Raw genomic sequence first — 15,151 nt, 5'->3', positions numbered from 1 at the left:
GCAGCTGGGAAATCTATGGCTTATCTCCGTAATGTGTGTTATGCTATAACACACATCACGCACAACGCAATAGTCATCGTCTCCGCAGATGCGCCCCCTAGCTTCTAGCTAACAACGCATTAGCCCCGATGTTTGTCAGCCTTCAGTCAATGGCATGTGTTATGAGAGCTTGTCTATGAGAACTAACACGAACATATGGAAAGGGCATTAAACCTCTAATTGAATCAAAACATATGATCTTATGCAATATTATATAAACAATAGTGTTAGCAAATTTATTCTAATACTAAGACTTGTATTTTTTTTGACGCTACCCGAAAGATGAAAGCTGTTTTTACCATCCTAGGGGCAGCAAACTGATGATATTAGTTTCATTGTATATCCAATACTGACTATTTATGAATCGGTACTAAAATGAACATGGCCTATGCTTTAATAGCGTAGCAAATCAATCCTGTCTGCTTCCTTCGTAGCAATATGGCGATAATTTTTGTTGCGATATGTTTTTTAGACCCTATTCCATAATATTAACTATTAGAAAAAAAAACTATTCTAAACTAAAGTTAGGCTGTAGCACAACAAAGTAAATGGCAAGTCGTATAAAAGCTTAGATGCAGGGATGTAGCTTGAACGATTATGACTTCTGTCTTTATTTATATTAGATTAAATCGCGAAAAAGGTTTTCATAAAAAGTATAACTTTTTTTTTCTTCCAACCACAGGTGCTCGATGTTATTGCTATTCAGGTCAATACACTGCAACACACGGTGGGGGACTAATTCAGAAGCTGTAACAACCATTGGCGCCTTATTACTTAATTGCAGCTACTATATCGTCCAGTGTCGTCAGTTTTTTAGCGTAGATATTATTTTTTAGATATCGCTAGAGGAAGAGTCCATCGACGTCAGGCTCGGGGAACGGGCAGTGCGTTCTATTGGGCCTGCTTGTCCGATTCATTTGTTTCGAAGATTTTAGTTAAGGTATACCCTTACATCACACTGACTGAGTGCAAATGGCCTCTCGCATTGGAAATAAAAGTTACCATCCTCACTAAAGTCTTCAAATAACATTATAAAATAAATGTTGCTTATTTAAAATCTGATCGTGGCCCATTCATTATTTACAATTGATTACACTCCAAAAAAAAAAGCAGAAAGTAATAGCTCATTTAATAGTGCATACATTTCCTGGAAATTCCGTAGATATCCCATACGAACTCAGAACATTTTCCAACTCTACCTTTATTTATTGACTTCTACAAAATGAGAGCGGAATGATTCATTACATATAGATCAAATTTTTTCAAAGTTATATAAATAGGGAGAAGAAGATATTTTCCAATCGATTCACTGTAGAACGTATTAAAGTGTTCGTTTGTGTCAGAGTTAGAAACCGACGATACATACGATGTGTGTGGAAGTAGTACTATACATTGCGATCTTTTATCATTCAGTTGTCCTGCAGGCGACAATATGACTAACCTGCGATGGCCCCGTCCTAAGGAGACTGCCAGGCTAGGGTTAGATGCGAAAGACGTCGGGTGGGTGACGCCAAATACTTTTAGTGCGTTCTGCAACAATCCGACTGTTTGCCAGGCGGGATTGCAAGTAGCAATGGCGATCCTAAACGACGCAAAGCTGGGAGCTTGAAAGCCGAAGTTTCGAGGAGTACATACGTTATATCTTTCGGCAGCGATATTAGCAGATTTTGTTTTTCGCGTCGATTTGCCTTGAATGCTTGCCTTATCCTGATGAAAAATGACATTATTGCATTAATCCGAACGCTGTGCGCGTTGCGTCAGGCGCACCCGCAGGTACCGCTAAGCGACGAGCGTGGATTACTTGCTCTTTTTTTTCTTTCTGTCCTACTTCTTCCGTCGTCGTTGTCGTCATCATCGCCGTGTCGAAGTACATTGGAAATGTACCCCACTCTAGCGTCACTTTACTACTTCTGTCGTATAAGCATGAAGATTAATCCACTATCTCAAGGCACTAGAAAGTCTAACGTATGCAATGTACGAACCGGCTAAACAAGCTGTCGCATAGGTAGCTAGGCACGCAGGAAGAAACCATGTTCGCAAGGCGTATGTGTTGGTCTTTAAATTCTTTTTCTAAATTTGCGGTGAAACTATATATATCCTATCCTAGCCTTACTGAGATGACCTTATCGTGGGTCTGAATACAGACTTTCATTAACTGCACGAAACATTCGAGGGATAGAGATATAGCGGATTTTTTTTTATCGGAACGACGCTATAGGAAAATTAAAGAATCACATAGGAGAAAGAAACGCTCATAAAAACAGACTCGTTTAATAACCGTAAACTAAAGATGACAGTTAATTCGTCTAGCGTATATGCTTAGACACATACCATAAGATAATATATATTCATATTCATAAGTAAGTTCAAAACTGTAGCAAAAAATAGTAAAAACATTATAGTTTTTATTAACGATAATAAACAATTAATATTAGGTTATTATGCATTTTATTGTTGGTCTGACAACAAAAAAAAAGCCTCGATTATATATAGCAAATATAATAGTTGAAATAACACTAATGTTACTTGATCCTTATCAATGTCAACTTCCTTTCTACCGATTTCCCCGTAGTGAGTGACAAAAATTGCTTCTACCCCTCGAGCTAAAAGTATATAAAGAACATGGCAACCTTATTGCAGTATATAGTAAAGCTTTGTTTATACAGGAAGTCCCAGCATTCCAGCGGATCACCTACGGGGTACCTGGCATGGGCTGTGAGACACACGGATGTTTATGCTCGGTATGAAGCTTGTAGAATATACAGTCCTCTAAAGTGCCGGATCGTTCTGACCTTCACAAAACTCGAGTGAAGTTATCATCAATGACAGCAGCCGAATGACAGAGGCAGCAAAAAAAAAGACTAACTCCTCTGATGAATGTCATTTATTTACATTTACCCGGACGATCTAGATGTTATGTCACTGTCGTAGCACCCAGCAGGAACAGACACGTCTTACCCGTAATCTAGATGCACCACTATTGCGAAATCATGCAGCAGCCTGCGACTACTAGTTGTGGAAAACTCAGCGGCAGCACATACGCTAGTAAAATATATTATCGAATTTTTATTACTATAAAGATTAGCAACCAGAGACACATGGCTCGTCACGTACTCTCAAAGGAAGCTCTCCATTAGGAATATCTCGTCACTGATGATCTATTTAGAAGCTAAAGTGTGCTTGAAGATTATTTGTCAACATGCAACCACGACTGGTGATGAGCCATGCAAGTAAAAGCCTATGTATGGGTAGCACGCCTATCGTGCTCTGTTCTGAGTTCTTCAAAAGGCGAATTGCCGCTGCCAGCGCCGTTGTCCTCCATTGGTCAGCTTGCAAGGCGGCAAAAGTTTCTGTGGTTAGCCGAAATGCCGAAGGCCATTGCGTCGAAAGATGGCCATCTAGCTCGAGACCTGCAGGCCGCTGAATCCGTGAAAACGAGAGCCCCTGCTGACACGGTGTCATAAGCAGGACACCCGCCCTACGCCGGACCGCCAATCCTGACGGCCATTAAAGAATGGGTGGCCACGTTTTCATTCGTTCCAGATCTCTCAGAAAAGACAGTCGAGTGCTTGGGAAGCCTGTCCGGAAGGTCAATTACGACAAAAGAGGCCATCATGACGTTACGCCAAGGAGTAGTTGGTTGGTTAGTTACTGGGTGCCTACTGACACAAACTGTTTAGGCGGGAAGACGCGATTCAGGAGCTGGAGTAGTGACGTCACGGGGATTCGTGCGCCTAGCGCCTGCCCCTGTGTAAAAGGCCTAGAATTGTATGTAGTTGTGCATCAACTGCTGTAACCACCTTCGCGAATCCCTTTTATGGGCAGCTATCGTCATCATCGCTCCCGAGCCGCAACGATCCCGAGCAATAACGATTACACGCTGCGACGATGTCTAACGCAAACGACGAAATGCAAAAACTGGGAAACGGGAGTGTCTAGTAGCGAAGCAAACAAACTCAGTGATTTTTTAACTATACCTATGATACCTATATAACTATGATACCAGAGCGTCTGTAACGTCATAGGTCAATTATTCATAAACGGGTACGTAGTTTATGTTTTAAAAATAGTAATCACTTAATATAATATAAAAGGTTGCGATGTATAAATGCAGATATTTTCTGATTGGGTATTACTAACCAAATTCTATGGTCGATTGTGAACCAGCTCAATGCGAAGCCAAAATCGGCAAAGTTTTTTTATGGCAACTGTGTGTGAGCATCAATAAATCGCAATATGCTGACCTGTAAGCGGTGCGAAACGACATGACGACTACGAAAGCTAACTATTGTATAATGCCAAAATTTTACTATTACTTTTTATTATGTATATCATTATTTTCCTTTAGCCTTGTCGAGGCACCTCATAAACATTGAATTGTAGGGTCTTAACACAGACTATAAAATCCTATGTGTTATTTCTTGCTTGATTGTTTCTAACTAGCTTGTTTTTAAAAAGAGATTTTCCGTTTTTTGCTCTCCACTGGTAGGAAGATAAAGAACTACACCACAAAAACGGAACTAACAAGCAGAGTGTCGTTGACGTTAGCCAACTAGGCCAAAATATAATAAGATCCCATCCAAATGTACGCACACTCTAAAATTTTTAGCTATGTACCTTCCTGAATTCAGGCTCTGTGCGGAATCCCTTTCTAAATGGGGTTTAGCAGGCCAACGGTCCTCGAGAGCCCCAACGAAACCACTGGGGCCTGTTGGTGGCAACTCAATCTACAAGCGTACCTTCTACAACATACTGTTCTGGAACTGCTAGCGGAGTTAGAGTTTAGCATGCTATAGGGTAGCGTAGACTAGAATTGTCCAAAAAGGACCACGGGGGTCCGCCATTGGGTGCAGGGGATACTACATGGAAATGCTAGGGGGTGAGAGAGACATTATCGGGGGCTAGAAATTGGTGATAGCAAGCGAAATTCGATAACAGAATACCCACAAAAGCCGGAGTACCAACCGTCTGTCGATGACGCCCGTTGGTAGACACTGCTTGCAGTGTTAATTGAAAACGTTCTTCGCGACGAAGCGCTCTAGAGCACCTCGATGTGTTCCAGAGAAGTCATGTTTTTCCTATCATGCTGTTTTGTCCATTGCGCCTCTCTAACGTGAAGGCTCCGAAACTATCCTAAAATGTAAAAATAAGTTAACTTTATGGCCATCTGCGAGCTCTATTTTCTATTTTTCTTCTGGATGAGGGTCCTTCTCATGATAAGCACTTTTGGCGAGGCACTATAGCGATTTAGCAACTACCGTCGTAATTGCCGTGCATTATCTTTCAAAAACTCGTTTTTTAGGATAATTTTTATAACACGAAGTAAAAAATGCTCAATTATATTTTGTTGACCTTAGATGCACACCATATTGAGCATACACATGCTTTGGCTTCTAGGCCCAACGAACTAGATCACCTTCTTACAGTATATATAAAACCTTGATGCCCATAGATGACCTCTAAAAAGACTTATATGGCCCGCACTGAAGAAATCACTTAGGAAGACTGCGTAATGTGCTACTTTCTGAAAAAAAATTAGGAATTCCATTTTCTTTGACATTGTGCAACAAAAGGAAGTCTTAGTTCGGTTCTCTTTTCCTGAAGATCATGGTTATTTAAAAACGTCACAGAATATCCCAGCTAAAGCAGCACGCACATCTGTTTTTTATATAAAAACATGTTTTCCCTTTGAGGTTATTCAACTTTTGAAATCTAGTGCTTCCTGGTACCTATTTTTTTTCAAGAAAGATCACCAAATTGCTTCACTCTCTCTGGCCTCGTTTTGTTGCCACTGGCTAGCGAAGAAACATCTCTTGACCAATCTTGCCATTGCCGCTCTTGTCTGTCTCGCCTACATTTAACGCAAACAGATCACCTCAGCGACCAGCGGGAAGGGCACAACTCGTAGCTTCGTCCATTTTTCGGCCTTTCATCACCACTAAAACCATGAGCACGACTATATATATACGTCTACCATGCTATTATGCTACTTACTCAATCTACATGCTTGTTAACCATCTATTTAGCCCAACTGGCTACGTTGTCTGATCGAAACTGCTGCTGATGCTCCACTGGATAATTGATTGATTATCCCCTGTGCCTCATCAATCCCAAGTTCGTTGCTAGAACACTCATGTCTTCATTAGGTGCATAGTCAGAGGTGCACGTACAGACGTACCACCTAGCCCATCATACCATTTGTCGCGGCTCCGCTTTTCGTCTTCACACTCTTACTGATACAATATAATCCGTCCATGCTTGCCAGCTAAGAAACCAGCTAACAACTTTTTCGCAACATTGACGCATAATGCTGCCCGTTATTCCAGTCACACCATGTCGTAGCGCTTACCGATCTTATGTACTGTATATCTACGTGCACGTACGTGTGTCTGTCTTATTCATCCAACGTGATTGAGAACAAAATCAGAAGAGAGCGTAAGGACGAAAAGTAGCTCTCTATTTACATGGTCAGGTATATCATAGAAAGAGATATACAGCTGACTTAGCAAAAGGTCCTTGGCTTGCTTGCCCTGGAAAAATGCGAATTAAAAGGTTCATGTCAGAGCCTAACAATGTTAGAAAAATAACGATCCGCTTGACGTTGTATGAAATCCCCTCATAACGTTGAGGTTTTGTTAATCTTTGGTTATATCGGTATTATCCCATAGAAGAGCCAAAATGATTAGTGATAAATGCCTACTTTGTTTTGTAATATTTCGCTCGTAATACGTCAGACACAAGGAACTAGAACAATTCTTAATAGGAACTAGTTGTCACGAAAACAGGGAAAACGGTTACATACATAAGGTAAACAGAAGTGACCTCATCCGCACAATGAACGAGGGGGCTGCGTACACATACGTCATCAAAGTGCCTTTCTTTGAAGAAGTTCCAAAATGTTTAGTAAAATAGAGCTAAAGTACGTCAGTTTTAGCCGCCGCAAAAATAGGCTTGTTCAATATGTTCAGACATGCTTCTTGTAAGGCCACTTCGTTTTGACTAGGCTCCATACAAGCATACGAATGCGTCCTCCACAGCTATAATGCTAAGAATAATTAGTATCAAAGTTCTGTTGCAGGAGATCAGTCGTTGAACATTGGCGCGTTTTACGTAAATGGTAAAGGCAGAGACATAACTTAAATATTGAGCACATATGCTAATTTCTATGAAAGCATACGATCCATTATGCTTGAAGCACTGCAAGTCTTTTATTAAAGACCTATCGCTAAATGCCAATACAGCTGATACAAATGGGTGTTTTATTCTCATGCGTCTGAGCAAGTATATCTACAGTCGTGCGTATTCGAATTATACTGCAGATGTCCCATTCCGAATGGATTACTAAGCCTTACGTGCCCGTCCATGTCTAACAGGGTAGTAACAAACGAAAAAAAACACAAAATATTACAGGAGCTCTCGACTCAGTGTAGTGCGTTGCTCATGTTGAGCATACCCTCCGGCACCTACTTCAGAAACAACTAGTAATATTTCCTGAAGAAGAAATTTTAGATTTGGCGAGCCAATTCCGTTTTCCTTGCACGTTTTCTAATGGTATCAGTGAATCTTCTCAATCCCTTAGCCCGTCGAGCATGACCGATTTGTGGAATCGCTTTGCAGATATGCAAAACAGTATAAAGATAAACTGACCGCCTGACCAGTATTTACGGATATAATAAGTTTCATTACCTAGAAGCTCACAGTTTCGAAATTGGCCGGCTAACGGTATCGTACGCTACTGTCTTTGAGTGAGGGAAAATTGATATGAATTCAAAGAACTGTTTTTTTTTTTTCAATGGAAAAGCGATCCGGATGCAGTAATATTTATCACACTTTAGCATGTCCATAATATTACTGGTCTGATTGATTCGGGTGAGCCCGAGAAGTCAGACCTTCCTTATTTGTCAGCCTTTGTAGACATAAACAAATCAGCCCTAAAAAGCAAGTAGCCTATTGCAAGATGTTTCTGCTTTTCAATAATAATATAATCGGCATTGTACAGATTGTGTTAGGGAATGAATATGCATTCTATGACTCCTCCATTTACTAAAATAAACTCTATATATATCCATCAGCCTAACCCGTGCAAGTTCGTAGAAAAACGAAGAAAAACACACTGCAACTATACTACTACTACTACTATGTTACATGTGACATTTCAGCTTTGAAGGATCAAGTGCTCATTATTTAGAATATTCACTTCGAAAGCGTTAACATTTTGAAGCCCGTGCCCGAAACGTGATTCATTTGCCCCAAGAAACAGTAAATAAATTTGGTTTTACTTAAATTATATATTATAGGCCTTATAGCGGAGTTAGAGCTAGCGACTCCTGCTTCCCTGAGCAAAACCAGTTCTTTATTCAAGACGAAAGGATTCAAAAGAGAAGATACGAAAAGCGGGTAGAAGGTTGAGCATGTACCGAAGAAAGCGCACGGGTAAATTATTTTATATAAATTTTCAACATCGGAATGACAAATTGAGCTAGCTTATTTTATATAGATCTCAGTATATATTATCCCAGCCCATCAGAGCAGCAGGTATAACGTGTTCTATAAAATTAGCCGGCTGATGTCAAAATAGGACACCATGGGGTCGAGCCTAAATACGCGTCCTGGCGACAAACAAGCTATCATCAACAGTTTTTGGTGAGCCAGTTATGATTACCAAAATACCGAACATTTGCTTCTCCGAACGTTTCAACAGTTTAATAGACTTTAGAAACTAAGGATAATTGTCCTTATCATTTTCATTCATATATTATCGGAATTATGGTGATGAAAATACCGAGGGGCGAGATAGCAACAGCGTCGATGATATGGTATTCTGTATTCATCTACTTATATGATTTCAGAGAACGCCCTGCATAGCCCCCCTCTTTCCCGTTTATACGGAAACACGGATATCTCAACTTTCGCTTGAGTCTGAAATATGAATTGAAAGTAATCTCTCTTTTTTTATCTTTCACCTTTCCAATGGATTCCTCTATTATTTTCTCGTCGTTCCTTAGCAATGCCGGTCTGCTTCATCACATGATTCTTCTTCCTCTTTACATTCTGCTATTGGTCTTCTTCCCAACCGTACAGCAACAACGGTGTCTCCAACCATACAAACGAATACTTCATCTTTTCTACCTCCCTGCATGTGTTTGTGTCCCCCTCGAATCGGAACCGAGCGTTTCTCTCGTCCATTTAGACTTTGTTAATCTGACTCGCTAGCTACGCAGCAGCGACTACCATACCTTAAACAATGTAAGATTGTGTCCGGTAGCTTGCCTCAGGAGCGTTGCCCCAACTATTCCTTTGACTCGGTGCTTATCATGGCACGAAGCGCGTGTCTTGTTTCGTACTCGCTCTTTTGTCCAAGAGAATGAACAGCAATAAGAAGTCGGTTGTATAATACCGTTTTTTTCCTGACATTGCCCTCCACAGTGTTCTTCTCTTGCACTTTGATTTTTCTGTCTCGCTGATACTCGTGTAATAACCTTCAGTGAGCTCGTCTCTGTAACCTGCCTGCACGATTGACGGCTTTACGACAGACCTCGCGGCAGCCTGTTTCTTTGCTGCCTTTTTATCAACCACTCGCGTTCTTGATTTTAGGTTTTTTCGCACAGCTAGAGTCCACTGTCGGAGTTAACTGGTTCAGCTGACTACAAAGCTGACTGGTGGCTAATGGCCGTTTCTTTTTCCTACCCGTCTCGTTGGCTCCCTTTGTTCTCACCTCTCTCGGGTGGGTTTCGTTCCTTCTTCTTTTTTTAATCCCCCTTCTCTTCGAGAAACTGGCAGTTTCGAAAAAAAAAAAAAAAACTTTTCCCGTCACTTCTAACGATTCCGAAATCGGGGGTATTCATTCCAGGTCACGATCACTGTCTCGTCTACCCATGGGTAAATTCTTAGTCGGTGTAGCTGTTATTCTATTTTCAACGATATCTCACGAACCGATTTTATTTCAAACACTACCTTTATTCAAGCCTCGTATATGTCTATGCATATTGTCTCTGAAACCTCTACTTTCCTCTTTAGGAGCATTGCGAATGGCAGAGGTAGCAGACACAGGAAAGACACAGCCGATGCAGAACTCAAATTGTAGTTTCGTCGTGCCGTACGGCCACGTAAATGTGGGCCGGGCTTTAACTTCATGGGGTCAATGTTAATATATCAAGTAGAAGTATCATCATGTTTCTATAGTATTTCATATAATTTCCCTCACAGCCTTCATATAATTAATAATGAATTGTAAGCCTCTTTTACAGCTGTTATATCCTGTCTTTCTTTAAGCAAAGCTGTTTCGTTTTGGCTAGGAAAAGGAGTACAGCTGCTATCTTTGATAAGAACGTTGTTCAATTAATTTTTAAAAGCTTCGATCTTGTAAACACTTCCTAAAATTTCTCTCACTAGACATCTCATTTTAGTAACCTAAATAGACGTTTTGCCCCCATAATACAGTACGAGCAGCGTATTTTTCAATAGATCGTCGCAAACACTACGTTTAAAATGAACATCATTACGTTGCTGAGTTGCCTATGTATGCTATTCTAAATTCTAAAAATGCACGATTCGGTCGCCAATGAAGTCTATCGCATTTTGTATATTTTAACAGTTTTCTAGAAATTCTTAATAAATGAATGTCGAGGTCACTTTGTGCCTTCGTTCAGCGCTTAGCAACGACCAGCTGCAATGGCGTGTCATTATACGGTACTGTTATGAACAATACCGGAGAGTAGACATCCATCTACTGTGTCCACATCTAGCGACGTGTAGAATCTGCAAGCAAGCTTAATTCATTCAACTACAGATTCGCAACTACCTTAAATCGGCTATGTCAAAACTGAAAGCTCTCAAATCCTTGTTATACTGTAGTTATCGCACATGACAGGGTTGGCTGAACCTCTAATGAATTGGATAATGAGAGAGCACTCCCATTGAATGTCAATGGATGATACGTCGACTGTACAGAGAGCAATCGTGAACAAACAAAATGGCCGCGGCCAATTCATCCGGTGCTTGAATTTGTTTCAATAAATCTACACGGAGCCCAAACTTCTGGCTTGCTACGCAGGCAACCCAAGTTCACTCTGTTTAACGCGGACCTAGCTTGTGCATTATTAGCCTTTCCAGTTGTATCATGATTTTACATGAAGAAGATCACTGTTTTCTATAAATTCGTTAGCGATTCAGTGCATCAACATCAGCTATTTTAATGGATATAATTGGATTGTTCGGCTATAACAAGTATGTTTAGTTTCAGATGAGTGAGGTTCTCTTTATTTTTAATGGAGCCATTTACGAGACACTGGAGAAAATCAACGTCGAAATCAACGACATCTCCGTAGCGGTCTTAACAGGTCTGGGACATCCTCATATCCTCTTTAAACATCAACTTGAAGGCATTACATTTTATTTATGAATGCAAAAAGGAATCTACTTATAAACTGTATAAAGTACATATGTATTGACGGTTTCCGCCACACAAATAGCGAGTTTTCTACAACCTATAGAATACACTTTCCATTTCTATTCTAATGTTATTCATATATATTTTTTACTTTGAGTTTTACGTCCTATATTCTCGTTAGGTTTTGTCTACAGTGGATTAAGCGAGTGTGGTGCGCATCACCCCGCACAGGGGAGGCAGGTATAGTAGGTGGAGTCTCGATTTCTCTTGGGACGTTATGACATGGATCCGCCGTGCGTTCTACAAAAGTCGTGAAAACGGCACACGTCCGTACAACAAACATCGATTGGCCATGTATTAACGAAATTTCTTTTGTTTCGAGGTTGTGATCTATTTATCCAAAATCCAGTGATTCAAAAAGACTAAAACCAGTCGACTCCTGACACGATGCTACACTGGAAAGGACATTTTTCAGAACCGCCAGAGGTGATCAGAGGGAAAAAAAAGTTAGTAGAATGGCTACTTGTGACGACTAAATTACTTCATCCGCAGAGCACAACCTTCACTGAGCTTCACACACAGCCAAAGCAAGCAGAAAGATGCAGGGGCCAGTCGAAGCCATAGTTTCAGCTATAAGTTGGTTTATCACAGTGGTTCCCCGACAAACATACTTGTATATAAGGACTGCTAAAGTGACCGCGCGCCCTACAGATGAAATTTGTGTGCTAAAAGGGGAAGAAGACCAAGTGACCCAAATCAGTTGGTTATTTGTTAATCAAATGGATTTCTTGATTCTCGATATACGGTCGAGCGTACTTTCAACGAACGCTTTATAACTACAGCGATGTGTATGAATGCCGCGCTTTTACTGACAGCCACCTGGTGAGAACGGCCCGTCATACCTTAACTATCCTGCGGCAACTTAAGGTTGAAGCGTTCCAAACATGGACGGGAACGAACAGTGCAGCGACCTGACACTGGATGGACTCTGTAATCGATGGCTACGACGTGTTCTTTACGAAACGTGTATCTCACAATCAATTTACACTCGTGATTAACGCATCGAGTTCTTGGACTAAAAAAAATAAGCTTGTTTTATGAAAAACAATTTCGGCCAAAATATAAGTCTTGGCGTTTGTTCTCGGGAGACCTCATATTGAGCTATTCGATTCCCTCGATGGAGACAAGTTGTATGAATGAATCCGAATGAAAAAATACTTTTACAGAAAACGAATCGATTTACTCTAATAGCGAGGTTCGTCTGTCGGCTCAGAAGACGGAGATATGTTCACAAGTGTAAAGACCTTGATTCAACCGTTCAGTTGATGACCGTTCAGTGTCGTGCTCTCAATCCTATTAGTAGTCTAAAGCAACTTGTGACCGGATATGTTGACATCATAATTTTCCCTAACCAATTCTCTCTATTATCCAGAAACTACTGCCCTTGATGAAGTAGGGAGGGCTGATGGCTTGTCTTCAACGTCAATGACTTTAATTCAATTCCAAATTCAACTTAGGCAGTAGTTGGCGGTTTGGTATTAGTTTAATAATTTAAAACTGGGGTCGGCGTCGCACATTTGAAGCTACTACTTTGTCACCATTTATTCGTCAACTGTATACACCAAACCATTAAACAATCTACAGTGAGTTTTCCTGAGGAGTTCCCGATTTATTGACCTAACGGTTAAACCTTAAACACCCTTGCCACGTCGCACGTTACCAAAACCAAGTGTTAACCACACTGGTTAAGCACAAGCGAAATTACGTCACTTTCTTTGTTATGTTTACTTTGACACAAAAGTTGTCGACGGCTGGCGCTTATACAGCTGTAAACGTTGCATTTATTCATATATTTAAAGAACCTAATTGACTTATTATATTCAGAGTTCTGAAACTTTCTTTAGCTACATAGGCCACACCACTTTACTTCACAAAAATGAGGCCAAGCCTTGATAATTTGGTGGCTACGATCTGCGGTCTATAGCTTCTTTGTTCGAAAAAGCATATTTTGATACGGACCAATATAGGTTCGCAAAATGTAGATCAACGGCAACATGTCTTAGACAATATTCTGCAGTCACTCCTAAGCGCTGCACTGCATTTATTTCAGTTTTTCTTAAAATTGAAATCTGTTGATTAAAAAAGGATAGTGAACTATTTATTGATCCAATCGAAAGCTCTATATCAAATTCGTAATGCCTTCACCTTTCGAAGAAGTTTTCTTTTCGAATGGACTTCTGTCATATTGTACCAGTTTCCTTCTCTATGCCACTCATTAGCATTTTCAATATAAGTGATGCTTTTCCAGCTGGGACTCAGTTTAAGTTCTATGCTAATGACTTAACCAATGGTCTCTCTGACAATGATGACGATCGAAGTAGCATTGCTTGCTTTAGCGGTATATAAATAGCGATCACCGCTGTACCATGTCGCGTGCCCTTAGCAACAGGATTATGTTTCAGACGGGCTTCGACCTCGTTTTATGTTTCATAAATATTATTAATTAGATAAGCACTTCACATTTTGGGCATATCAATCAATATTTTGTAATCAGAAAGTACAAATTTCATGTTAAACATTATAAAGGTCACGTCAACGAACTTGCTGCATTGATCTGAAATGCAATGACACCTTATATGTAGAAATTCACATATGCTCTCAAAACAATGCGAAATTTATTATTTGCGAATATATACCTTTAGCCCATATCTTGCAATCGGACGATTACATGCTCCATAGGGGATTTTCATCCGGTTCACACACACGTGCCATTGAATCGCATATACACAAAACGCGCACAGGCGCACGCCCACACCATTGGCCTTTCTAAATATATATCAATGTCTATATGACTAGTCGACAGCAAGTTGTTGGCTGTGGGTAGCCTACTTCAGTGCAAGGAGGCACCCCATGTGCAGAAGCCAAATTTCCTTTTATAATCGGTACTGCGTTCACGTTAAGCAGTGTGTTAGGCCGCAAACGGTTTAAAAGCCGATCAAATCTTTCGGTACAAAGCATAAGATCGAATTTTTTACAGGCTGTCTTTGCAAATTCCCACAACATAGAGGGACACGATTCTAAATACTCACGTTCTCCATTAACCCAAATATTTAGAGGCCGATTGCATAGTGAGTCAGATTTTATAGTCACTACAAGTTACTTCAGTTGTCATACGTCCTAGGCAAAAGCGCTGGTGTCAAATGGTGATATTATTGCGAAACGTGATCCACCATGCATATGTTGGAAAAGTCACACGTCAGCTTCGTCTGCTGTTGACAGTGCTACCTCCAGCACGTTCACATTAGTAAAAATAATTCCTCTATTATTAGCCTCTGTGGCAGCTACGAAAGGGGACGAGGAGGAATGGGAAGACCGTTCTGTTATGGAGGTAATAGTTTCGTCACGCAATTCCATTTACTAAGCCCTATTATTCGCTCATTATATCATGTACCGATTGGTAAAATAAATGATACTGAAAGTACGTTACGAAGATGTGAGCAGATAATAGAACTCCTTAGCAGCTGTTAGGCTGTAAGGTATTAGACGGTAACGTTCAGCGAAGTCGAATTTACCACTCTAATGTCAGCCAAAAAGCTGAGTTGTTACTGCTTCACTTCAACAGAAAGTTTTGTGAGGTAGACCATCATGACGTCTGCTGGATCAATTGAATTTTGGACAAAAACGGTGAATCACTTATTCGTACTAACGCAATTGTCACTAACG

General features: G+C 40.5%; 1 long non-coding RNA gene across 2 annotated transcripts in view; it reads right to left on the bottom strand.

Moving 5' to 3' along the window:
* LOC111264639 (uncharacterized) overlaps window positions 1-14,611 on the bottom strand; it is a 30,913-nt gene extending 16,302 nt beyond the window's left edge. Inside the window, exon 1 of one of the 2 annotated variants that reach the window (XR_002682962.2) lies at window positions 14,518-14,611. This is a non-coding gene — a long non-coding RNA (uncharacterized LOC111264639). The other variant, XR_015312754.1, reaches the window with a different exon arrangement.
* Between the last annotated feature and the right edge of the window lie 540 nt (window positions 14,612-15,151).

The sequence above is a fragment of the Varroa jacobsoni genome, unplaced genomic scaffold (genome assembly GCF_002532875.2).
Source record: "Varroa jacobsoni isolate VJ856 unplaced genomic scaffold, vjacob_1.0 scaffold_881, whole genome shotgun sequence".
NCBI classification, from domain to species: Eukaryota; Metazoa; Arthropoda; class Arachnida; order Mesostigmata; family Varroidae; genus Varroa; species Varroa jacobsoni.
This window is presented reverse-complemented; position numbering and strand designations above follow the sequence as displayed.